Raw genomic sequence first — 27,614 nt, forward strand, 5'->3', positions numbered from 1 at the left:
TTTAAAGTGTCTTTAGAGGGAGACCTTGCCCATGTGTGGGAAAAGAGAGGAACCAAAGGATGACTCTCATTTCTCTAGTCTGGCATGGGATTGATATTTGTTATCATGTCCTATTTTTTAACAAGTGATCTTTTGTACTAATTAGTGTTCAGGGAATATTTTGTCACATAAATATATTATCAAAATTTAAATAAATAGATAGAAATGTTTTTACAGATGAGAAGATAAGAATGACAGGGCCGATGGAGAGATAAAAACAATGGTGGGAATTTCAGTCAGAAAGAAAAAGAATTAGGGATGCCTGGGTGGTTCAGTAAGTTAAGTGGCCAACTCTTGATTTCAGTCCACTTTGTGATCTCAGGATCATGAGATGGAGACTCTGTGCTCAGTGGAGAGTTTGTTTGAGAGTCTCTTCCTCTCCCTTTGCCCCTCCTGCCCCTTGCTCTTTTTCTCTCATCTCTCAAATAAATAAATACATTAAAAGAAGAAAGAAAGAAAATGAATTAGGGAAAAGTGACGTAAGCTATGATTTCATTCTTGACATAGATGTATGTTAAGAGTGAACATTTCACCTGACGAAATGAATTACCATAAATGGATATATGCATTTAAACACATTATTTTTTGTTAAAGAAAAAAGCAGCAAGAGTCATAATGCAGAATGGATATCATAATATAGGTGAAAATAACATTTAAAAAACTTAGACCATTACTTGTTTTCCTATTTTCATTATTTTCTGTTCCTAACAAATGTATTACTTTTAGGTTCTTAACTGTTATGTGAAATCTTTAGTATGTTATGATATGATATTCATTCTATTCTCATTCTTTATATGCATTTTGAATATATATACATATATAAATTTTATATACATTCTATACACACTCTATATTTTGAATATATATTTTGAATGAATATATATTCATATATATGTGTGTATATATATATATATATATATGTATATATATACAGAGAGAGAGAGAGACTGAGCAGGAGCTTAATAATCGCTCTGATCATGGCTCACATTATCTTTTTCAGCAACACATCTTTTCCTCGCTCACAGCATGAGGTTTTTGCTCATATTGAGTTGCTCCGTCTCAGACACCTGCACGACTGCATGGGATGTTGGAAGGTCTCACTTCTCATCAGTAGGGAGTTCTGTTATATTGTTTCCCACTGTGCTTCACTGAGTCCTAGGTACTATTCTTCAAGCTCCTTGCTTGCATCAATCTCCTTTCATCTTTCTGTGGTTTTGTACTATTATCCATTCTTTCTCCACACTCAAGCCAGCTCCACTATTTCAAGGGCATCTTTGATACCAGTGGATTGAGTAAGATAGAAAGCAATCTAGAGGTAGTCCTTCACATTCTTTCATTACTCAGGAAATTAGTATAACTCTTCTATAAAAACTTTGAAATTTTTATATATGTCCTCAAGGGAAGATAATGGAAGCATGTTGGTTCACTAACTGCCCTCCTCCAAAACTGAGGGCTAGGGTAGACCAAAGAAAGAGGTAGCCATTCCAAATTGGTAGGTGGCAGGTTGAACAAGCAAAGGAACTTATTTATGAGGCTTGTCTTAGGGAGCCACAAGATGTGTAGATCTCTGCACCCACCTGCCATGACACAGACATTTATATAGAGGTCTTAAGTCAGTTCAATCACTGAGACCATCTTTGGTCTCAACAACACATTGCTCTCTCAAGTTTAGTCCTTAAAACACCTTCCACTGTGGGAAGAGTGGGGACAGTGTATGTTTTGAGCACAAGAGAGAAGATGAGGTGCCTCTGATTGCAGAGTCCAGTTCTTGGTGCAACTGGGAGTAATATCCTTCCTGTTACCTTCTCCAACAAAGCACAAGAAATTTGGTTTGTCATTTTATCCCTGACTATTTTCCATTATATCAGTTTATTTGCTATTTTCGCTTTGCTCCTTCCTTAAATATTTTTAGGAAGTTATAATAGAGGATCAAAATAGGAAAATAATGAAATCCAATTCTCTAGCTTTTCAATGCTAGACTTCTCTACTAAATTTGCTTCAACATTGGTTGCACACTCTTATTACTCTAGTTGGTCTCAATATTTGATCAATCTGCTCATTATGTATGTGATATGCATACGAGTAACAAAAACGAATGTCTCTATCAGCTAATGATATTCCATTCATCACTGTCCTTTCACACAGGATAAAAATTTTAAGATTCAACAAACTCTGGATTCAGAAAGCCTCTAATTGTGTTAGATTATTAGCTGTATGATCCTGAAAAATTGACTTGATATCTTATTTTCTCAAATTTATCAAGTTTATAATTTCTTGAATTTGCCAAATAATAGCAGAAATAATAGTAATAACACCTAATCAATAAGATGAACATTGGATTGATAATTTACCTTAATAATTTAACTTAAAATTCCAGCACATGGTAAATGCTGAAGAAATGACATATTATATTTGCTGCATCATTTTTCTCTGCCTATAGTGTCACTATGTTCTTTCTGTCTTCTAAACTCTATATTCTATTCTTTCTTCTTCCTGACACTAACATCCTAGCTTTCTACCTCTCTGATAAGCAAATATCTTGAAATAAAACTATATCCTACCTTTTAAACTGAGAATATTCTTCATAAAGAATTCCAAGGTGGTTTCAACACATGTAACTGTCTTGAAAATTCATCTGTGATCTGCTAAGTTTAAACTGTACAAAAGATTTGAAGTGTTTAATAAAGTATTTTACCAAACACTTAAAAAAAAAAGTAGTACCATTGACTTAACTCTACAGCCAGATAAAAGGGTATGATGGGAGGGCAAGCCAGGAGGCTGACTTTCTCTCAGAGATGGGAGGTGGTTGAGCTCTCCTGACTATGAAATGAAATTTCATAGGAGATTTCACATGAAAAACAATAACATGAACTGCCTATCTGAAGACACTTACATAAAGATGAAGCTCTCTCACCCCACCAACAAAACGAAACATAAAACAACAACAGGAACAAAAAACAATTCTGGAGGGAGCAAAGAAAACCACATGGGCTGATCTGTTGGGTTGATATCTAAATCTGTACTGTTTTCCATGTTACCACAGGGAAGGAGTCTTGAGTATGAATAAAATTATTTCTTCAGGATTTCAGAGCATATCATAGCATGGAAGCAACTTCAAAAACTACTAAACATGAAGTGTGAAAAGAGACAAAGATGAGAAGGAAGAATTCAAGCCAAGATAAACTTACCAAATGGAAAAAAACAAATAGAAAAAGAAAATAAAAGAAAATAAAAATAAATTAAAAATAAATTTAAAAAATAAGCCCATCTTGAGATGGATTGATTGCAGAGGAAATGAAAATAGTTGAATAATTTACAAAATGAATATATAATTGCAAGTACAATACGCGCAAGTATAAAGGGAGAAGCAGTGTCCATTCCAAAATTACTTTAAAAAAAAGAAAGTATAAAGGTTTTTATTCCTGATTGCCTGCTATAGAGATTTCAAGCTCTAGTATCAGATACAATGATATGAGCCTTAAAAATAGCCATTATCTAGCTTCTAGTGGTTCTGCTTTTCTGCTTGAACATGAACTGACAGACAATTTTCTACTAAAAATGTTTCCAGAAAACAGAACCCTAATGGATATGTTCTGTGAATCGATTCTTAGTTTTGTGGAGTTGTTTTTCTAATCTGATTAGATTTTAAGGTGCTGTTGACTCTATTTCCAGTACTAAATGGGTATGCAGTGGCAATATACTTATGGAGATAATCACATAGTGATAAACTGGCAAAATATTAATTTCTTATCCTTGCGGTGTTGGGCTTGGTGATGTAGAGTTCCTAATCCAAATCAGGAATACTTCCACATAGTGCACAGACAGTGCTTCCATTCATAGGGAAGTTGACACTGCCACATAAACACTTTGTGTTCCTTATACCAATGAACTAACTGGCAAAGAAAAGCGTTACTGTACCAGTGATTGATTTTGATAATTGAGGAAGAAATGGGGTTGCTACCATGTAGAAGGAGGAATGAAGGATATACCTGGAATGCAGGAAACCTTCTAGGGATGTTCTTTAGTACTCCCATGTCCTGTGATTGAAGTAACTGTAAATTACTGTAATAAACTGTAATAACCCCAGTGTGGGTCATGCTCTAGGGTCTAAGGCTTGGGGCATCCCAGCTGGCAAAAAAACCACAGCCAGCTGAGATTCTTTCTAAAACCAAAGACATAGAATGGATAGGGGGAGAAGGTAATTATAAATACCAGTTATCATTATGAGAAGACTTGTAGAAACGAAGCTACAGTAGTTATCAGTAGTTCTTTCTTATTTTCATACAAACAGATTTGTGTATATTTGTGTATCTATGACTTTGTTAAATTAACATTTAAGTAAAGCCTCAGGGTGTTGGATGGTGAACCAAGGTTTAAGAAAAAACACAGGAGAAATTGAAATAGAGAGGTTTGTCATTCATAGGTCCTGGAGGAAGTACGTAACACACCTGGAAAGGCTACGAGAGGAGGTGCAGGCAGACCAAAAGATAGAACTTGGGTCAAACACCTTTATTAGGTCCATGGGTAGAGTGTTTTGGAATTCCCAGGCTAAGACTAGATTGGTCAAGTAAAACAAAGTAGGTTTTGGCAATCTCCATGGGCTCTTATCTAAGGGACATGGAAGGTGGAAGACACTTTATCACAAGAGCTGTTTGGAAAGTCATTCCAGGAACTTAACCTTTGCTTGTGACTCTGAAGGCTGATACCTAGAGCACATGCTTGGGTGAAGGGCTACTGTCATTTCCAGGCTCCCCTGACTGCCTGGCCAAACAAAATGGATACTGAGGCAGCAATAACATGGAGTAGCTTAGCTAAACTCCCAACAGTATGTATGTATAAGAATTTGCCCTTTAACCTCCCCCTATCAATGACAATAGAGTACAACTCAGCATTTACATTGTAAGCATGTCGTGAGACCCATGGAGAAATGAATGAACATCGACTAAAGGTGGAATATAATTTTCGTGTATTTTTGTGGGAGTAAGAGCAAGCTTGTTTTCAGTTGCACATATGACAATCTTTTCAGAGCTGATGGAACATGAATCCCTTAATGTTTTATTTAGAAGCTACCTGTGGTTTTCAGAGTCCTGTTTGGACGCTGGGTTTATGAGTTGTACGGCAGTGGCTTTAAGATACATCCGCACGACTCTGCTAAATTATGTTTCCTAAACTTTTCTTCCCAATATATTCTGGTTAGGGAAGGCCACCAGAGATGCTGTGTATGATTTGGGAGGCGAAAGTGAAGCAGCATCTGCATCCTTTTCATAACCAGAAAGCCGGTGAAGAAGCACCAGGTGCTCTTTCATCTCACACATGTTGTTAGTTATTGCTGGCTCACCTCATGCCGCTGGCATGGGGCAGCACCTCCCCAGAAGCTCTTGTACCTTCCCCAACTGTGCAGCTGGGCAGATTCAGGTCCATGTTGAAGTCTGCCAAGCTTCCTGGAGGACACCGGTGTCATCGAATCTGGAGGTGATAAGACAAACACAGTCAGTTTCCATCTACTTAAGGTGTGTTGCAGTGGGTCTCTGCTCTTCTCCACTTTCCACCACCTTCCCTTCTTGACTGCTTCCTCTTCATGCTTTATGACTCAGCATCAAATCAAAAGGCAAAAGACAGAGTTTTTTCACTCATTTCTCACAGTTACACACAAATTTCTGTAAAAAAAGTCTGCTTCTCTGATTGAACCCTCATTCATGTAAGATTTATCAGCTGGTAAACTTTAGTAAAAGACTTCTATATTTTAAATAATTAATTGCTGGAATATGAGTGTACATTGGAGCATAATAGAAAATTTAGGTATATGGTCTTTCATACAGAAATTTCATATAGGCTAAAAGTGGCATCACAAATTCATGGAGAAATGATGAACTAAAAATATATGATGTGGACCTCCCTGGATGATTATTTGGGGAAGAAGGTACAGTTGGATACACATGTCACACTGTATACAAAGCTAGATCCCAAACGGATCAGAAATCTAAGTTCTGAAAAGGGGAATATGCAAATAATGAAAGAGGAAGGCATACCAGCACTAAACAGGTGATTTCTATCATAATATTCCAAGAATAAGTAAAACCATCCTAACTCTGCTGAAAAATCCAGACTCTCTGAAAGACTGCATAAATATATTCATTGCCTGTATGAATGTAGGTGATTGCAATTCCCTGTATATAAAAAATGATTGATATGATTATGACTAATATACAACATATTATAAATATGAAGTACATTATTGCCTGTGAAATGAATATGGGCATATATCGTGGCCTATGATATATGGAAAGAATGGAAATATCTCTTGTTATTGTTATTATTGCCATTACTATTGGTAGTAGTGATAACAGTAGCATTAGCATTAGTAGAGGTGCAAGTACCAGTATTACATTACATTATTGGAGGTTGAAGACAATTTTAGTCTAAGGAGAATTAAGGACTGAACTGTGAATGTGTACATGGAAAAAATATGGCTTAAAAAATGACTGGGAAATATCAAAGCATTTCTAGGTTGAAATATGACTCCTATCTGAGTAGTCTGGCTGGCCTATCAAATAAAATTCAAAATATTTAAAAGAAACTGTGATAACATTTTGAAAGACACTTTGGGGGATCCCTGGGTGGCGCAGCGGTTTGGCGCCTGCCTTTGGCCAAGGGCACGATCCCGGAGACCCGGGATCGAATCCCACGTCAGGCTCCCGGTGCATGGAGCCTGCTTCTCCCTCTGCCTATGTCTCTGCCTCTCTCTATCTCTCTGTGTGACTATCATAAAAAAAAAAAAAAAGACACTTTGGGTAGTTTTTATGAAAAATAGTTCATTAAAATCACTCAGTGAAAAATCCAAAATTTTAAAAACATTATTAAAACTCTCTGATAATAGCTTGAACACTAATTAAAACACAAGAGGTCTAAAAATCACTTTTGTATTTAACTCTCTTAACTGTTTAAAAGAAGCCAAGCATTATTTTCCTCTTCTAATTACAAAGTTTCATGCATCCATAACAAAACAAGTTAATATGCTTTACTGCTTTTCTTTCTGGCCTAACAATATACTTACAAATTTGAAATCATTGTATTTTCCTCAACAACCTTTAATGAAGATATATTGCTGCTAATCTCACATGGAACTGTCTTCCATAACATAAAATTGCATCGAACATGAATACATGAGGCTCTGTGATTAAAGGTGCTTGTACAGCTGCAGTTTGCTTCTCCTAAGCGTCCTATTATTACAGGAAAAAATAAACATGTTTTATTTAATAAAATAACTTACAAATTAGGTAAAATGTATCAATGAGGAGTCAAGAAACATGGTAAAATGGCATTTTGAATCAAGATCAAAGTCTGGGTTAACAAATATTCTGATGCCTGGGAAGAAAGCTCAAGACTGCATTTGTGATCATTTAATTTCGCTGAAACAGTTTGGATTTTTATGTTTCATCTTTTTAAAAAAGGAAAGCATGCAATTTACTAGGATATGCACTATTATTAGTGTTCATTCTTTAGGGCTATAACTTCTACCAAATATCAAACATTGCTGTGGTGAGTAGTGTATTCAACTATTATGAACAAGAATACCTTGCTTGAATTAAGGTATCAGAGTGACTCTTTTAACTCAATAGAATATTATAGGCAGTGTGGTATAGGGTAAATGCAAATGATTCGGAGTCATAGGACATGGTTTAAGTGGCAACTGGAATGCCTTTATTTATTTATTTTGAATATTTTGGAACTCGACTGAGGTTGAGTATCATTTGAATAAGTGACATGATTTATGCAACTCAAATATTATGGAGTATGACTAAATCAGAGATATATGTCAAAAACACAATATAGATCATAAAGTAACCATCAAATATGTCCTATTAGTAGTTACTGCAAAAAGGTGTTAATTATATCTTTAAATTCCCAGGTCCTAGGTAGCACTCTACACAGACTTCAATTCTCGTTAGAGTATGACTGAGATTTTTATATGTCCCTTATAACCAATTTTAAGCTTAGAATCTGTGCAAGCTAAAATAAATTTATCTGATGATTTTATTGAAAATGTGTGAGATTTATCATTATTTTTTAATATCTATGAACTGAATCTTAAAATTTGGTTATGCTTCAGGTATTTCTTAGGTTCATGTTTATTTGTGATCACAGTAGAAATCAATCTAAATGAAAGTCTAAAAACATTCTTTCAGCTCTGTTCACGGATGCCATGTTTATGATGTTCATTTAACTTCCAGGTTCTTGTTTGAAATGATCTGGTTAGCTATGGAGGTATTCTCTCCCCGGAGGTATTCTCTCCAGATTTTTTGAATACCATTTCAGGAAATGTGGAAATATGTCAGTATTCACATTTACACTAACATTAACTCAATCTTTTATCACTACCACCATATGAGCAATGTACTCTATATCTCCATTTTTCATAGAAAATAAAAACATATAGAGAAGGTGAGCAAATTATCCTATAATGCCCACTATTAAGTAGTGGAGCAGCCTTGCAAGCCATCAGATTCAAGTGATTACAATTTATATTGCTATACCTTAATAACTTTTCAATCTATAAAGCAGATGGAATGAGTTGAGATTATTGGAAACGTTATTTTTCTCAGTACACAAATACACACACATGCTTGCGTGCACACACAAACACACCCCTCTTTAAACAAAATGGGAAGATACTGTGAACCATCCAGTTGGGCAAGGTGTCAACTTGCCATACAATATGGAGTCAATATAACTCTCTTTTTGGCATGCATAAGTCAGGATTCTGCTTGAATTCCACAATGAATAGGCTAATAAATATGTTTTACTGCAGAAGGGAGACACGATAACTAAAAGTCAGCAAATGAGAGAAGGCCTGGCTGCCCCCAATATTCCTATCATACTACAGAAAATCATACAAGTAGGCTGACCTTTAAGACAAACACTAAGTGGGACCCCTGGGTGGCTCAGCTGTTGAATGTCTGCCTTCAGCTCAGAGCCTGATCCCAGAGACCTGGATGGAGTCCTGCACTGGGCTCCCTGGATGGAGAATGCTTCTCCGTCTGTGTCTCTGCCTCTCTCTCTCACTCTCTCTCTCTCTCATGAATGAATGAATGAATAAATAAATAAATAAATAAATAAATAAATAAATAAACAAACTCTTAAAAAAAAAGATGAACCCCAAGATTCTTGCCCGCTTGTGTTCATACTCTGTATAATTCCCTCCTCTTGAGTTTGGGTAGAATCTGTGATTACACTAAAATGTTACTCCAGTGATTATGTTCTATGTTCTATGAAAAACATGACAGGATTTTTAGATGCAGTTAAGGTCCACATTAGTTGACTTTAAATTAACCAAAAGGCAGTTTTGGGTGGACCTGACTTAATTAGATGAAAGCCCTTTAAAGAGGGCATGGGAAAAAACCAAAAACAAACAAACAAACAAAAATAAATAACGAGGGCATGGGATCCTACTGGCCCTGAAGAAGCAAATGGCATGCTGTAAATTGCCTATGGAGATGCCCAGTCTTAAGGAGTTGAAGCACAAGGAAATGAGCAAATATTCCCCTGGGGAAGTGGGAGCCAGCAACTTGAGAGAGAGTAGAAGCGGGTTTTTCCATGACTAAGCCTGCAGATAAGAATGTAGCCCAACTGACATCTTGATAGAAGACGTGGAAGATCTTGAGCAGAAAATACAGCTAAGCAGTGCCCAGTCTTTTGACAAATGGAAATTAAGACATTATGCATGAATACTGTTTTAAGTCATTAGATTTCTGAAACTGTGCAGCATAGCGAACTAATACAGGAATGGTACATTCAGGTCTTTGTTGGCTCAGTGTAGGTTTGAATTTCTGTACTGGGACCCTTTGCTCTTTATGTCTCCTTCTTTTAACAGGATAAGCCTTGCCAATGGGAGAGGTATAGGCGGCTTAGCACTAGGTTGTGGAGAATTGGTGTACCAGCCATTTGTGATACAGACTTGGCAAAGCCTGTTACCCTATGCCTGGGGGACCTTGTGTTACAATTCCATATATTGCTATTTTTTCAAATTTAATTTGTTTCATGACTGACAAGAATTGTTAAATCTAAAAAGTAGTATATTTAGTGCATTCCCAAATATTTTCAGAATCCTTAAAATATTCTTATTTTACTATCTCTTTTTCAGATTCACATCCCATTCTTCACACAATTTGATTTACATTTCCTATCCAATAATAAGCAGAAGCTATATGAATGAAGATTTATATACAATTATCTAAAGTAAGAAACAGAAGGCTTTGCTGATTTGTGTCTCCAGATGTTTTATGTCAGATGAAAACCATTATATAACGCCTTGCTAAATATAGTACACCCATGTGATTATCATCACTTCTCCAGGGGAATATTTCCTTCAGTGTTAAAAATATAAGCAAACCAGAAAACTAAAACTTCTGGGAGTCATGATTTTTTTGAAGATTTTATTTATTTATTTATTTGAGAAAGAGAGAGAGATAGCAAGAGACAGAGCATGAGCAGGGGGTAGGGGAGAAGCAGGCTCCCTGCTGAAATGGGAGCTTGATGGGGTTTGATCCAAAGACCCTGGGATCCATCATGACCTGAGCCGAAGGCAGATGCCTAACTGACTGAACCACCTAGTCACCCCTATGAGTCATGATTTCAATGTGTAAACCTTAAAGTACAAATAGTAAGTCCACCTATTTCATTTATATAACTCAAAAAACAAATATAATTTAATTACACATAGTAATTATAATTTATACATGTTCTTTCAACTTAAATTATTTTATCATATTCCATGTCTATATTTTAAAGGTTTACTTACTTTAGATTTATGTTTTTTTATTTTTTCTAATGTTCTCCTCATATATCCTAGATAATTTTTAATATTTTTTATCATGTCTAATGTGTCTGTAAAAGCATTTTCTTCTGTTGGTTTATTTTAGGACACATAAAATCTGTATTATATTGTCTCTTCTAAGTAAAGATTTATAGATTTGAAGGAAACAGAAATTATGCAATTATAATTTTAGGGAAATCCAGAAAATGATGAATAACTTGGTGAAAATATTTCGTTATTTCCCTAAGTCATGAGTTAACATGAGTTACTGTGTACCAATATTTGCAGAATTGGCTATTTTTGAGGGCAGTCTTTCAGCCTTGTTCTGAATCAAGGAGGGCCATTTTTGCTGTTTTTTTTTCTCCTGGTTCTTCCTGCCAAATTAGTAGGATCTTCTTAGCTTTGCTAACAAGGAACTACCGGCCTCTCAATCACTTGCCACTGCTTTGAGAGAATCCTTAGGGTAGAACTTGCCCAAAGTCAAGGCACTTGGGAATAGCTTCACACATCTCTTTAATTATGGCCTGCATTTCTCCTTGGGAAACATGTCTCAGCTCCTACTCCAGAGCTGGGTGTTGTGACAGGCACCCTCTCGTCTCAGAGTGATGTTCTTGCTTTGTGAGCAGTGAGCTGGTCAGTAGCAGTAGTCTCTGCTAGAGGCTCACTTTTTGGGTATGGAAACTCCACCATACAAATGAACTGAAGGGAGGGTGATTGGGACCTCTCTTTTCTTGGACTGCTATATCTACTGCAGAGGCTTTGTTCTATAAGTGAGGGCTGCATGGAAGAAAGGAATCCCTGAAACGCTGAGTTGGGAGATGAGAAATGCTGTACCTTGTCATCTCTGAGGAGTTGCTGCTGCCCTAGGTGGAATCTGTGGGAAGACATTCTTGGTCACCCATTTAGAATGTGGTTTCCATCTTGTTGGTGAGAGTGAGGGACATGGCTCAAATGTTATAGACTCAGTTTTATGAGATTTAATAGATTTTCTTCAATATATGCTTCTTCATTTGTTGCATACCCTTTGGCCAATTTACAGAGATTTTAAATGGTTCCATTGCTCACCTATTTATTTATTTTTCTGATTTTTACCTGTTAATATTATTTCACTGGGGCAAGAATCCACAGAATCCCCTAAGCCATGATTCCAGAAGTCTTCTGTCCGAAAGATATTTTGAAAACACATTTTAAGTAAGCTTCAAAACTGAGATAAAATAAAGGAGACAGGAAACACTCTTTTGGCAGAGTAAAGAACCTAAGGAAAATTTCAAATGAGATTGAAAATACAGGACACATTTAAGGAATAACAAATAGTCCAGCTTTGTAGAAACGTTAGGAATGTAAGAGAGTATTGAAAGAAGAGGTGGGAAAGACTGTTCGGATCAATTTCTGCTGAAGAATATACAGGGATATATTTAATTTTGTATACAATGTAGTAGGATCAATCACTTCAACATAGGACGTTAACATTTTGCCAGGTAAGATATTGACAGTTCCCTTAAAAGATAGAAGACTAGATAAACACTTATTATAATTAAATATTTTAAAAAACACATATTTATTTATGCTTCTGCATTCTATGAATACACATTAGCTATAAGTAATCATCCTCTTAAAAGTAGGTTGAAAATTTCAGTGTTATTTAAAGCTTGACAGGAAGCAGAGTATGAAATTAAATCTCAAAGACAGCTGTCTTTGATTGTCATGATGTGTGTTAAATTTTCTAGTGAATAATACTCTTCTTTAAAATTGTTTTTCTCATTCACAAGTCTCATTCAACACATATAGGTGTAGTGTGTGGTGATGGTGGGTGGAAGAACCACTCTGTATGTCCACTTGATCCAGGAGTAGAAAAGCCCATTCTCCACTCATCAATCTATTTAATTCAGTGCCTTCTATTCTCATTTGGGAAGCCTCTGCTGAATTAAAGTTCTAATGGGACTTTAAGAGTAGATGTCTGCCTTACACCATAGCCTCTGAGTGTGTGATGTTCAATGAAGATCAGAAGAGGATAGGTGGCCAGTCTTCAGAAAATTAAGGAATGAAACAAGTAGGTGTTGGGCACTGAAGAGGGCATGTGACGAGATGAGCACTGGGTGTTATATTATATGTTGGCATATTGAGTTTAAATAAAATAAAAATAAAAAATAAAGGAATGAAACATTCTCATGAGTGATTTTTTTCCGCAGAAAACATCATTAAGCATTAGACACAACTAAATATATGCATCGCAGAGTTAACTTTTAGCACTATGGTTGACAGTGATGCACTTTTTCTCAGAAATAATTATTTAATCTGTTCACACCCTTTTGACGTGTATCTCTTGTGTGAGTAGTGATGACATTTCCCCTGACAAAGATTTAATGACTTCATACGAGAACATAAGAAAAAAAAGGACAAATAAAATGCCAGATTGTTTCCTGTGCTGTCACTGTTTTCTTTCCTTAATGTGCTTGCTGACAGCCAAAATTGAAAACATGCTGTTTCCTCAGCATCTGATGTTCACTAGATATTGCATGTCAGGGGCAGAGATCCTGTGACAGGTGAGGAGATCACCGCGAGGGAAATGGAAGAGGGAGAAAACATGCAAGGCCATGGTCACTTGTCCATTGCCAGGAAAATTGAGAAAACGATGCCCAGGATTATTCCTCTACCCTCTGACATGCAGCATGGCCTAAGAATCTCTCCAAACAGCTGCTACATCTTGTAGGAGGAAAGCACTTTCAAAGCACGAGAAGATTCAGATTTCTAATATAAGGAAGTGCTGAGGAGTTACTTCATTGTAAATTGACTGCAAAAAATAAATAGCCATTGCACAACATGAGTGATTCTAGATATGGGTTGGGTGAGCCATAAAGACAGCTTTATAGAATTAGAATGAATCGAGATATATAAAGGCATGAAGTGGATACATGAACTTTCATTGATCTTTACTTGGACCACACATGAATTCATAGGATATTACAATTTTTGGAAATTTTTTGTGAAAAATGTTTTGAATAAAGACATATGTATTTTTGTTTATTTAAAGAACAATTAAAGACATATGAATTTTTGTTTATTTAAAGAACAATTACAGTGCTCACTTCAGCAGTACATACATATACTAAGATTGGAATGATAAAGAGAAGAATAGCATGGCCCCTGCCCAAGGATGACATGCAAATTGTGAAGTGTTCTGTGTCTTTAATGTATAACGCTAAGTGGAATAAGTCAGAGAAGGACAAAAACCATATGATTTCACTCATGTGGAATTTAAGAAACACAATAAACCAGCAAAGGAGGGTGGGGGGAAAGAGAGAGAAAGACAGACCAAGAAACGGACTTAAAAAAAAAAAAAAAAAAAAAAAAAAAAGAAACGGACTTTTAATTCTAGAGAACAAACTGATAGTTACCAGAGAGGAGTTTGGTGGTGGGGGGGGGGGGGGGGGTGGGTAAAACAGTTGATAGGGATTAAAGGGGATACTTAACTGATGAGCACTGAGGAGTGTACAGAACTGTTGAATCACTATATTGTACACCTGAAACTAATATAACACTGTATGTTAACTATACTGAAATCAAAATCAAAAACTTTTTAAAAATTATCCTATAAATTTTGGAGATTTTTTTGTGGCAAATGTTTTCTTGAGTTTTGAATAAAGACTTACAGTAAAATAAAATACACTTAGTATGGGTAGTGGGATCTGATTACATATTTGGGAACTGGGAAATGGAAAGTCTTGGTAGGGACGGCAAGAGGAAAAATTGTCTGCTAACATGCAGTGTCAGGTCTAGACTGACACAAGGTGGCTCCAGGTATAAATAAACATAACATACCTACAAACAAAGTAATAAAATGAAGATAGAAAGAGGCAGAATGGGGAAGAATGTAACACAAACTAAAATGAAAAGTATTCCACCGATACCATGTTCCTGAATTTACTTAAGACAGAAGATACAGGGCAGCTCTGGTGGCTCAGCTGTTTAGCGCCGCCTTCAGCCCAGGGTGTGATCCTGGAGACCTGCGATCCAGTCCCATGTCGGGCTCCCTGCATGGAGCCTGTTTCTCCCTCTGCCTGTGTCTCTGCCTCTCTCTCTCTCTCTCTCTCTCTCTCTCTGATGAATAAATAAATAAAATCTTAAAAAAAAAAAAGACAGAAGATACAAGTGTTTTGTTTTGTTTCTATTACAGAGAACAAGAACTAACTTACCTGAGTTCAGTGACAATTGTGGAATTGGAAATATCCTTCAATACCCAGATTTGTTCATCTAGATTGTTTACTATATATCTGCTGATTTATAACATGTGGAATCTATAATGATTATATATATGCATTATGGCACGTAATCTATATGTATAGTATATACATACATCTATGAAAATATGTGTATGTATAATTTTAAGTAAATATATTTTATAGGGCCATGTGATCAATTTTATTTTTTATTTTTGTTTATTTTCAATTTTATTTCATAATGGGATATGGTCAAATATGGTTTGAAGACGAAAGTTGCATAGATAATTTAGTAAATGCACAAGGATAATGATGCTTTTAAAATTATTCAACATCTAAAAATGACTTTCAGTGTTCTTCACATGAAAATGGTCATTTTGAACATTATAGATAAACAACCTTCTCCCTTGAGTTTTGCCTAAAGCTTTGGAGATACATTTCTTTCCTGTTGTGTGTGGGAGGGTGGATCGAGGATCCGCCCTGGGCTGAAGGTGGCACTAAACCGTGGAGCCACACAGGCTACCCTACCTGTAGTTTTTCTATTTAATGTTTTTTGTCAAGCATGAAACTTTCAGAATTGTGTCCTTTTAAATTTGTGACACAAAATATGAAAATGTAATTTTTGATTAGTGTTTCTGAACAATTTGTATTTTTCCTTATATAGTAGGAATGAATCTCTACTGGTCAAAGTTAGGAAAATCCCTAATAATAGCCAACAGTTACTTAGAGGCCATTGTATTGTAGACATTGTGCTAGGTTCTTTTTAAATATTATCTCTAATTCTCAAATTAGAATTGCTCTTTGCTTTATTATGTAAATGAGTATTCAAATTCATATCATCAATCAACTTAATACCCACATCTTGTGTCCCTGAAAAACCATTCATTTTCTCCTTCCCTCCAGCTTTACTGAGATATAATTGACATATAGTATTGTGTGAGTTTAAGATATATGATGTGTTGACTTGATACACTTATATAATATGAAATGATAATCACCATAGCGCTGGTTAATACCTCCATTATGTCACAATGATCATTTCTTTTCTGTAATAAGAACATTTAAGATCTACTCTTTTAGCAACTTTCAAGTTTATAATGCAGTATTGTTCATTGTAAGCAACATGCTGTACATTAGATCCCTAGAACTTATTTCTCATATAACTGGAAGATTGCACTTTTTGATCAATAATCAACAGTCCCCATTCCCTTCACCCTCCATCCCCTGCCAACCACGATTCTACTCTGTTTCTATGAGTTTGGCTTTTTTAAAAAAATTATACATATAAGTGAGGTCATACAGTGTTTGTCTGGCTTATTTAATTTAGTATAATGCCCTCAAAGTCTATCCATCATGTTGCAAATGGCGGGATTTCCTTCCTTCTTCTGGCTAAAAGATATATACCACATTTTCTTTGTCCATTCATTCATAGATAGACATTTAGTTTGTTTCCCTATCTTGGCCATTGTGTGCAATGAACATGGGATTGCAGATATCTCTTTAAGATCCTGATTTCACTTCATTTGGATTTATATTCAGAATTGAAATTGTTGGATCATAGGGTAGTCCTATTTTTAATTTTTTTTGAGGGACTTCCATACTATTTTCCACGGTGGCTGTACCAGCTCACATTTCCATCAACAATCCTCAAGGCTAAAAAAAAAAAAAAAAAAAAACAATCCTCAAGGCTTTCCTTTTGGCCACATCCTTGCCAACACTGACCATTGGTCTTTTTGATAATAGTTATCTCAAATGATATGGGATGATATCTCATTGTGGTTTTGATTTGCGTTTCCCTGATGAGTAGCGATGTTTAATATTTTTTCATGTATCTGTTAGCCATTTGGATGTTTTTCTTAAAAAATGTCTATTCAGTTCATCTACCCATTTTAATTTTTTTTTTTTTTATTTATGATAGTCACAGAGAGAGAGAGAGAGAGAGAGAGGCAGAGACACAGGCAGAGGGAGAAGCAGGCTCCATGCACCGGGAGCCCGACGTGGGATTCGATCCCGGGTCTCCAGGATCGTGCCCTGGGCCAAAGGCAGGCGCTAAACCGCTGCGCCACCCAGGAATCCCTCATCTACCCATTTTAAATCAAATTTTGTTATCATTAAATTGAATGAATTACTTGTATATTTTGAATATTAATTGTTTTATCAGGGATGCTATGCATTTTGTATTAATATTATCAGATGGCTAGTGTTAAGTTGTTACCTTTACCATTTCTCCACTATACAAATGTTTTCTCTGTTCCTTTCATCTATTCCTTTCACTCATTCCCCTATCCTCCATATCTTTTTTCCAATAAATATTCATAAAGCATCTATTTCCACCCATTCCAACATGGTAGCTTCTGGCTACATATGACTACTATGCCCTTGAAGTGTGGCCAGTCTACATCCTAAGGTGCCACAAATGTAATATATGTATACTGAATTTTAATGAGTTAATATGAATTTAGAATTTGAGCTATAACATTAATGCTATAACATTTTAAAATACTAAAATCCAAATGTTCCAGGTCACTGTTTTTCAGACATGTAATCATTTTTTGCCCCCTCTCCCCTTTCCTTCATCCATTCCTTGCAATTAAAAAAAAAAAGAACAGACTTGTAAGGTAGTTGTAAGAAATAATACAGAGAGACAACATGTGCCCTTTATACAGATTCCCATAATAGTGACATCTTAATAAACTCTGGCACAATATCACAATCAGGGTATTGACTTTGACATGGTCAAGATACTGTATCACAATAATGATTTTGTCCTCTTTGGACACATCTACTTGCCTTCCTATGCTCTCATGCTTCATTACTGACAACTACTAGCTTGTTCTCTATTGCTATAATTTGTTATTTCAAAAGCATTATATAAACAGCATTGTAAATGAATGAATGAATGAATGAATGAATGCCGTTGTACAATATGTAACGTTTTTGTGATTGGTTTTTTTCACTACATATAATCCTCTGAGATTATGCCAGGTTGTTGCATGTATCAACAGCCTATTCCTTTTATCATTAAATTGAATTCCACACTATGGATATATCAGTTCATTTAGCCATTCAGTTGTTCATGTATATCTGAATTATTTCAAATTTTGCTGTTATTATAAAACTCATAAACATTCCTGAGCAGGATTTTGTGTGTGTGTGTGTGTGTTTTTTTTTTTTTTTTGAAGATTTTATTTATTTATTCATGAGAGACACAGAGAGAAGGCAGAGACATAGGCAGAGGGAGAAGCAGGCTCCCCGCAGATAGCCCACTGGGGACTCAATCCTGGGACTCTGGGATCATGCACTGAGCTGAAGGCAGAGACTCAACCGCTGAGCCACCCAGGCGTCCCCTGAGGAGGATTTTGTGTGAACATACCCATTTCTCTCAGATAAATGAGGAGTACAATTGCTGTGCTATGATGGTAAGTACATGTTTTAGTGTAACAAACAAAGCCTACCTATTTTCAGGGAGGATTGTTCCACATTATATACCCAAGAGCAAGATAACGAGCTATCTAATTTTCCCACATCCTCAACAATTAAAGTTGTCATGATTTTCTTTTTTCTTTTTACCATACAGATAGGTATATAGTTCTCTCTCATTGTGGTCCTAATTTTTATTTCCCAAATGTTTAATGATATATAACATCTTTTCCTGTGCTAATTTGCCATCTGTTTATCCTCTTCCATAAAATGTTTGTCTTTTGCTCATATTCAAATTGATTTATTTTTATTTTTATTTTTTTTTATTTTTATTTTTTTTTACTATTGGGTGTTGAGGATTCTTTATATATTTTAGATACAAGTCTGTTGCTAGGTATGTGGTTTGCAAATATTTTATCCCACTCTGCAACTTGTCTTTTTATCTTCCTTCTTTTTATCTTCTTTGAAGACTAAAACGTTAGGTTTTGATGGAGTCCAATTTGTCAATTTTTCCTGTAATGGATAATGCTTTTGGTGTCAGGTCTGAGATCTTTGCTTAATCCTAGATTTTCTCCTATATTAATATTTAAAATTTTAATCATTTTACATTTTTCATGTAAGTCCATGATCCATTTTGAGTTAATTTTTAAGTAAGGTGGAAGTCTTAGGTTCAGATCAAGGTTGATTGATTGATTTTTAACTCTAGAGTATTTGGTGCATACTGCTATGTCTTCTTGGTGGATTGACCCTTTTATCATTATGTAAGGTCTCTCTTGGTCTCTGGTAGTTTTATTTGCTTTGATCTACTTTATCTTGTATAATATAGCCACTTCTACTTTAATTAATATTTTTATGATATATCTTTTTTATACTTATGTTTTTAAGCAAATATCATTATACTTGAAGTGAGGTTCTTGCATACAGCATATGGCTGGGTTATGATTCCTAATCCCTTTTGCTAATTTCTGTCTTTTAATTATTGTATATAGACCATCTGCATTTAATGATCTATTAGTGCTTTTGTCTGCCATTTTATTTTTCTTTTTTCTATTTGCTCATTATGTATAAATACATATACTTCTATTTTCATTTCCATGCATTCTTGTGGGCCACCTAGACATTTTGGGGATTCCATTTTTGCTTATCTGCTGGTGTTGCCATTTTAACAGTGTGAGTAAAGTATAGAAATGTTACCTAACTTTTCATCCTTTTACTCATCTTCCCATTTTTAGAATATAATTGTTTTGAATATTTCTCACACATGTATTTAGAACTTCATCACACAGTGTTACAGTTTTACTTCAACTGTCAAACATAATTTAGAACCGTAAGAGAAGGAAATTCTCTTGTACTTATCCATATTTTTGTTTACCATTTTCTTTCTTCCATTTTTACATTTCAATGCACCTTAGGAAAAAAAAAAAAGACCATTTCCTTTCCTTTTAGAGAACTTCTTCCTTTGGTAATTCCTTCAAGGTCAATCTGCTGGTGACAAATCCTTCATCAGCAGGTATATTGATTTCTCTTTCATCTCTGGAGTACATTTTTGCTGAGTAGATGATTATCAGTGAATAGTACTTATTCTTCAGTCCTTAAAAAGTTTTTGTTCCTATTCTTTTTCGCCTTCCTGATTTCTGATAAGAAATTCTATCATTTACATTTTTTTGTTGCTCTTCAGATTATTTTTCTTTTGTCTTCAGATTTCAAGACTTGACTAAAATATGTCTTGATGTTTAGCTTCTTGGATCTGTAGGTTTATATCATTTCCAAATTTGGAGAGTTTTAAGACATCTTTTCTTCAAGTACTTTTAAAATATGCCCCCCCCCTTTAACCTTTCTTCCTGAGATTCCAATAACATGAATGCTAGATATTTTGTTGTATGCTCCTATGTTCCAAAGGCTTTATTCATTTATTTTCATTCTCTTTCCACCTTGTTGCTCAATTGAGTAAGTTCTCTTCCTTTATTTGTCCATTCATCAAGTCTTTCATCTGTTTCCTCTAATATCCTGTTTATTCCATTTATGAAGTTTTTAAATAATTTTATTAATATTATTTTGGTAATCGTATTTTTTTATTTGAAACTTTCTATTTCTTTACATCTAACATTTCTTTTCTGATCTTTTCTAAGTTTTATTATTTCATGTGTCCACACAATTGTTCTTGAAGCATTTTATTTTTTGAAAAAAATTTAAAAGAGTTTATTTATTTATTTGACACAGAGAGAGAACACAAGCAGGGAGAGTGGCAGGCAGAGGGAAAGGGATAAGCAGGATGCCTGCTGAGTGGGGAGCCTGACACGAGAGCCTCCATCCCAGGACCCTGGGATCATGACGCCAACTGAAGGCAGACACTTAACTAACTGAGTCACTTAGGCACCCCTCATTGAAGCATTTTTATCATGAAAGCTTTAATTCTAACATCTCTGTCATCTCAGATTTTGAATCTACTCATTGTCATTTCTCATTGGGTTTGAGATCTCCCTGGTTCTTGGTAGGACAGAGGCACCTTGTTATTGTCAGGGATGGTTGGTAAGTCCAGGCTCCTTTTGTGCTCTCCTGTGACACTGTGGAAGCTTTTAGCAACCAGTGAAGCAACCAGTGAAGCTTATTGTCCTGACTCCTGCTTGGCCTTCTTGACACCAATATGACAGAAGTGTTGGAATATCTTGTTACAGCTTTGCAAGAGGGGATCCAGAGACTGCCCACTTGGCATTTGCTGACATGGGTAGGAGTAGGACCACATATCTTTCTATGGCATTTGGCTGGAAGAGAGCATTTCTTGCCTAAGAGTTTTCTGTCTTGTTAAGCTTTTCATTTTCTGATCCTTTGTCTAGAGAGAGCAAGCTCTTGTTGAGGCTTTTTTTTTTTTTTTTTTCCCTCTTTTCTGCATCCATTCATGTCTCTGGGTTGCTGGTTCCTTCAAATCCAAGTCTGAGACACAGGAGGCAAAAAGAAATCAAGGAGTTTATCCCTGTGCTGTACTTTGGGTCCTAAATTCTCTAGTGTTTTCTCTGTCTTTCAGAATTGTCTTATGTTTGTTTTATACACAGTGTCCAGGGGTTGTAGTTGTACTTAGCAAAACTGATATGGAAAAGCATTTCTACTCCACTTTTGTGGAGGTAGAATTCTCATAGCAAATTTTTAAGGTTTTGAGTTAGGCAGTGGATATAACCTTAAGGAGATCATATTCCCTGATGAAGGCTTTTGTTATAAATGAAATTAGAAGATGTCCAGAAATATTCCTATTACACAATCTTTTTCCCCCCAGGACACAATCTTAACTAATGTGGTATAGGGTGGAGCCACTTATTGAAATGAACTTGAAGAAGCATCAAGTATATAGAAGAATCAAATGTTTAATATTGGATATGTTCTATATATCCATGATTCCTTTATAGATCTGATGTGTGTAGAGAGATGTTAATTTGGATTTAAAATATTTCATTTTGTCAGTATATGGACTCAGTTGAAAACATGGAAAAGGAAAATGTAAAACATGGAAAATTCATCAGAGGCAGATTCTAGAGATAGGCAAAGAGTAGGCCCAGAAAATTGCCCTACTAAAAGTCAAAAGATAGACATTAGGCAATACAGAAGATACCATCAAAGATACAAATTAAAGTAAAAGAGATGATGGATGGGGAGTAGACAAGGGTGAGTCTCAGAGTCAAAGAAGAGAGTGAGAAGTCCAGTTACAATGAATGAGAAATAGAGGTTAATGATATGAATACTGAAATATGGTCATTGTGTTCGGGGACATGGAAATCATTATTTATTTTGGAAAGAAATGTTATTGTTTGATTGCCTTGAGTGGACATGATGAGGGGTACCTCGGAGAGTGAAAGGCAAATGATGAAGTGCATACATCATATGGAGATAACTCCACATTATCATGTGAGAAGGAGAATGCAAAATGGGAAAGTAGTTAAAATGAAGAAAGGTAAGTTTTTAAGGCATAAGGTTTTTTTTTTTTTTTAATTTTTTTTTTAAATTTTTATTTATTTATGATAGAGAGAGAGAGAGAAGCAGAGACACAGGCAGAGGGAGAAGCAGGCTCCATGCACTGGGAGCCCGATGTGGGATTCGATCCCGGGTCTCCAGGATCGCGCCCTGGGCCAAAGGAAGGCGCCAAACAGCTGCGCCACCCAGGGATCCCGTGGCATAAGGTTTATTTTAAAAATAGTTCAATCTGTTTTGATAGAAAGGATACAATAGAGAAGAAGTTAAAATGTACAAGATAAAGTATTTTTTTTAAAGATTTTATTTATTTATTCATAAGAGACACACAGAGAGAGAAAGAGAGGCAGAGTCAAAAGCAGAGGGAGAAGCAGGCTCCATGCAGGGAGCCCTACGTGGGACTCCCGGGATTCCAGGATCACGCCCTGAGCCAAAGGCAGACGCTCAACCACTGAACCACCTGGATGTCCCTACTTCCTGATTTTATAAGCAGATTTTTTAAAAGATTTTACTTATTTATTCATGAGAAACAGAGAGAGAGAGAGAGAGAGAGAGGCAGAGACACAGGCAGAGGGAGAAGCAGGCTCCATGCAGGGAGCTCACCGTGGGACTCGATCCCAAGTCTCCAGGATCAGGCCCTGGGCTGAAGGCAGCGCTAAACCACTGAGCCCCCTAGGCTGCCCAAGATAAAGTATTAATTGAAGGTGAGATTACATATAAACAGGTGACAAAGTAGGAGAAATCAATTTTGTACTTACAGCGTTTTATATATTTCAAACTTATTATATGGTTTTCTTGTATATCCTGTCTCTTGCTTAAGGATTTCTGACTATGTAAAGGGATATCAGAAAATATTAAATAGTTTCCTTATTTAAATATTCAAACATAGTTACATTTTTATGTTTTTGGAACAGATACAAGTAAGTAGCAAAATATCTGTAGATTTTTTTAAAAAATTATTACTTGTTTGAGATTATTGTAGCATCTGGTTCATGGTTCACAAATAGCATAAATAGAAAAATAAATACAAGATAGTTTAACTGTAAATCATATTTAATAGTCCTTTAAATATTAGTTTATACATCTTTGGGTGCATTAAATTACACTGTCATAAACAATTTTCCCTTACTTGAAGAAGCAGTGATATGTACTAAAATTTAAAAAAAATCTAGCTTCAACTTAGAAAGTTTGTTGTTTTAAGATCTTGCTTGACCACCTACTACATGTGTTTGTAAATCCCTGCTTGCAGCTTTGTGTTTTTCATGAGACTTTCTATTCCAGTAAGAACAGCTGGTGAAATTAAGGTTACTGTCCTAAATTTCATTTAGGAGCCATTGGTATAAAGCTATTTTCAGGATCATTTACTTGGCTCTCGAATAAACTCCTCTTAGTTAGATGTAATCTCAGTTTGCTAATGTTCAAATCATGGATGGATATCATCATGGTTCTGAAAATGAGTTTATTTTGGATTTATTAAGTGTATATAGTAGATTTTAAAAAATTAATTTGGACATAATTTTAAAAATTATAATTTTAAAAGTACAGTTTTGGACCTTGAGAACTTTAATGTTATGTGCTAAACTATAGATCTTTTAAGTTTTTAAAATAATTATTTACCTATTCACTCTTGTGGCAGTTGAGGGGGTTTCTTTTTCATTTCTGTTTCAAGGAAGGATTTTATTGAGATTTATAAGAGACTTCACAGTACAAAAAACCCCTACAGTCATCTAGACTAATCCCATCATATTACAAATAAAGTTATGAGATATACAATAATCAGAGAATATAAATAATATATACCAAGTGGTGACACTACAAAGTGACAAACCTGTATTTTAAAATCTGTGATATTTGCTTTTTCCAACAGAGTGCTACAAATTTTATTGTTTTCTAATTTGTATATACTGAACAGTTGTATATTTTTATAAGAAAAGGGACTACAAGGAAAAATAACATTTCCTATTCTAAAATTAAAAGCCACGTGCTGGAGTTTTGAGGGTTTAATAGATAATGCTTCCCTCCTCTTTCCTCACCCAGCTTGAAATCAAACGACACATTGGAAGAACAGTGAGAAATAAGAATAGCAATATATGATAATAAAAATATTCAGAAAATATGACTTAGGTCTGTGGTATCTTCAAATTAAAATTATACTTCTAGTCATTGGACAATCCACTTTGATAACTATAACCTCAGAAAATTAGAGCATGGGATTGCAGAATTACTTGCAGAGGACAGACCCCAAAAAGAATCAGAAGGGCTTGAATATCAATTCTCTGCCCATCTTACCAAATTCATCCACCAGATAATTTATTTTTTTCCCACTGGAAGTGAGTGAAGATGCATAACAATCCCTGGTATAGTACTCCAATAGAAGCTCCTCTCCATGCAAAAATGAGGAGCAGAGAAGAAATATCACAGAGAAACACAACAGATAGTGTGAAAAAGACTGTGTTATTAACTGAGTTTCTTAAATCCCAGCAATATTGTACAAGGCCTGACCATGGCTTTGATATGAACATATTGGAAATATAACTTTTATAATTCTAGATTCTGGAAAACTGTTAAGCTAGAAGATTGAAAGTAAAGAAAAATAACCGTATCTTGCACACACACACACACACACACACACACACACACATCTCATCTTCCATCACCAAACATGGAATTTATTTTAGATGTAAATGGAAATTAGGCCATGGATAAAAATTTGACAATGCCAACTAACAATCTGTTAAGTAACAACAGTTAGCAGTTTTTAAAAGAAAAATTATAAATACAAAACAAATATTGTTGATTTAAGTAAAAAAAACATTTCAAACAATTATATCATGGACTGATTCTAAAATACATTGCAAGAATACAATTTGGAACAAAATTATACTTTATTAACTAAATAAATAAAGCCCAAAGGTCCTTTTAGTCACTGACCAGGTCATTAATCAATGACTAATTATTTACTCTCAAAGTAACCCTCTAGCTTTTGAAGAATAATTAATGAATCTGTTACCAGAATTAGTGTGTTTCTTGAACTTCTAGATATTTTACCTTATATATATCCATTACCATGGGGAACTATGACTCAACTCATGCGTTTTATATACCCATAGGGAACTATGACTCAACTCATGTGTTTTATATACTCATAGATTGTTCTTTCTTTTGACATAATTTTATGAATTTCATAGCTCTCCAAAGGTGTTTTTGTAATTATATTCTTGAATACTCGTTCTTATAAAAATTAATATGTTATGGACTGAATGTGTCCTCTTCCCCCAAATTCATGTGTTAAAACCCTATGTTTCATTGTGATAGTATTAGAAGGTGAGGTCTTTGTATGTAATTAAGATAGATAAGGTCTTAAAGATAGAGCCATCAGGAATGGGATTAGTGCCCTTACAAGAGTGATTCTGTCACCTGAGGATATATAGCAAGAAGCCTGCAGTCTACAACTAGAAAGATGGTTCTCACTAGAACATGACCATGCTGATACCTTGATTTGCACATTCAGCCTCCAAAACAGTGAAAAATAAATTTCTGTTGTTTATAAACCACCTTCTGTACTTTGTTATAGCAGCTGGAATGAAGATATAATGACTAAAGTTTCAATAATAAGATACTGGATTAGATGGGCTTTTATTTAATCTCACATATCACTCAGAATTTTTTCAAAACTTGTGTTAATAAAAAAAAAACTTGTGTTATTATAAACATGTCTTCCACTTCCCATATTCAATGAATCACAAGATTCTACTAACATCTAATACGTTTTCTCTTTCTATTGCCGTCAGCCACTGTCTTGGTCCAGGCCCTCATCTTCTGGGTTGATCCAATATAGCCTAAGAGAACTTTCCACCTGGATTGTTTCTACTCCTTAAACTATAGACCTTGCCAGTGTAATATTTTTAAAGTTTACTGTGATTAAGCCATACTCACACTTGAAAATCTCCAGAGATTTTAATTTGAATAGTAGCCACTAGCAACAATCAAATTGAGTCAAATGATTTGCTACAATTGATGCATATATTCTTCTGGGGAATGTAATGTTAGAAACTGCCCTTACATGTTCTTCAAGTGAATGCCACTTGCATTGAAATTGTTTGGATTATAAACTGGGGACAGCCAGTCATAATGAAGTCAAAATAGAAACTTTAAATTAAGCACATCCCACCATCTCCTAAAAATACCAAAGATGACAGAAAATACACACACACACACACACACACACACACACACACGCAAAATTAGATCAGAAACTAAGACAAGAAAGTGAGAGGAAGCTTTAGTATCCTCAGCATATATTAAACAGAATTGATAGAGATCAAAGCAATACAAAATAAAGGAAAATTTGTCACATCGTCTAATGCTATAATAAAGTTACAACTCAAAAAAAAAGCACACAGCAGGGTAGAGTGAGAAAGACATACCATATTTTCTCAATCTTTCAAAGACTTAAGTCCCATACCAGAAAACTAGACTCTATCTCTCAAAAAGACATTCAAAGGAGACAGTAAAGGAAACATCAAGGCAGGAATGTTGTGATTTCTACTCTAGAAGATGGAGTCTCCATTAAAAAAATTAGAGGTACTAATGGGGAAAGAAAGGCAAAAACCTTTCAGCAGAGCATACTGTAGATCTTTTGTTCATGTTCTCTATCAGTTCAAATTGCTTGATAAGAATACAGTGAGTGAGAAGCCATTATCATTTTCTGTGAAGAAGGAACCTGAATGAAGGACTCTTGAAGTGGAAGTTTTAGATGTCAACCCAGTGCGTGGTTCAATGGGGACAAAACCATACAGAGTGGCAGGGCAGGCAATCCATTCAGACAAATCATTAGAAAACCTTAAAATTGGGCTAATACTGAACACTGAAAGATGCTGAGGAGACAAATCAAACATGAGATATATGCTTGTTGAAGGGCAAATAAAGAAAGGATTGACACTTGAAGATAAACAAAAAACAAAGCATATATCTAAAAATGATTTATTGACTAATGTAGAAGATTCCACAGATCTTTAGCTTTAACCACAGATTGAGAGAACAATTGGTCCCTATGAAATAGGGGTAACAGAGACGTAACAACAATATTCAGATAACAAAAGAAATTAACAGAAAGAAAAAGTACAGTTTAAAATGAAAATAAAGAAAATGGATCAGTTATGGCAGGC

General features: G+C 35.2%; 1 protein-coding gene and 1 pseudogene across 10 annotated transcripts in view; both read left to right on the forward strand.

Moving 5' to 3' along the window:
* The window catches only part of LOC144287839 (uncharacterized), a 309,063-nt gene that overhangs the window by 265,915 nt on the left and 15,534 nt on the right, over positions 1-27,614 (forward strand). The gene's annotated exons all lie outside the window — the stretch shown is intronic.
* LOC144288197 (U6 spliceosomal RNA) lies at positions 13,946-14,040 on the forward strand (annotated as a pseudogene).

This window comes from Canis aureus, chromosome 17, assembly GCF_053574225.1.
Source record: "Canis aureus isolate CA01 chromosome 17, VMU_Caureus_v.1.0, whole genome shotgun sequence".
Lineage (NCBI taxonomy): Eukaryota > Metazoa > Chordata > Mammalia > Carnivora > Canidae > Canis > Canis aureus.